The sequence below is a fragment of the Orycteropus afer genome, unplaced genomic scaffold (genome assembly GCF_000298275.1).
Source record: "Orycteropus afer afer isolate SDZICR_OR568_19922 unplaced genomic scaffold, OryAfe1.0 scaffold00921, whole genome shotgun sequence".
In the NCBI taxonomy this organism is placed as follows: domain Eukaryota; kingdom Metazoa; phylum Chordata; class Mammalia; order Tubulidentata; family Orycteropodidae; genus Orycteropus; species Orycteropus afer.
In genome coordinates, this window is record NW_006922508.1 from 216,818 (window position 1) to 217,620 (window position 803).

Sequence of the window (803 nt, forward strand, 5' to 3'; positions counted from 1 at the left end):
TTTTTTTTTTTTTTTAAAAAGGAAGTTTGGCTTCTCTAAGCTTTTGGAAATTATATAATCACGTGTTTTTTAACCTTCCTGAAGTAAACCCAAAGCCCAAACAAACAGTCTTCTTTGGGTTTTAGAGTATATTAGAATAAAAGGTGTTTTACTTTCTGGATATCCTTACATTTATTTTTGAAAATTCATACACACTTTTAAACAATTTCAGGGTCCTTTGCTTCTAAGTAAAAAATAAATTTATAAGCAAGCATGAGTAATGATAATAGTAGTCTAACATTTTGTACTTGCTTAAAAGCTTATTTGCATTTTTCACCACTTGACCAATAGGAAATTGTTGTTTTCATGTGCCGTCGAGTCTTCCCTGGCTCATAGTGACCTTCTGTACAACAGAACAAAACACTGTCTGGTCCTGTGCCAGCCTCACTATCCCTACCATACCTGAGACCATCACTACAGCCACCGTGTCTATCAATCTCATTGAGGGACTTCCCCTCTTTCCTTGACTCTCCCCTTTACCAAGCATGATAGTCTTCTCTAGAGAATGGATCTTTCCAACAACGCGATCAAAGGTGAGACAAAGTCTGGCCATTCCTGCTTCCAAGGAGCATTCCGACTACACTTCTTTCAGGACAGATTTGTTAGTCCTTTTAGCAGACCATGGTACTTTCAGTATTCTTCATCAACACCACAACCCAAAAGCATTGACTCTTCTTCGATCTTCCTTAACCATTGTCCAGATCTCACATGCATATGAGGCGATGGAAAAAATACCATGGCTTGAGTTAGGCGCATCCTAGTTT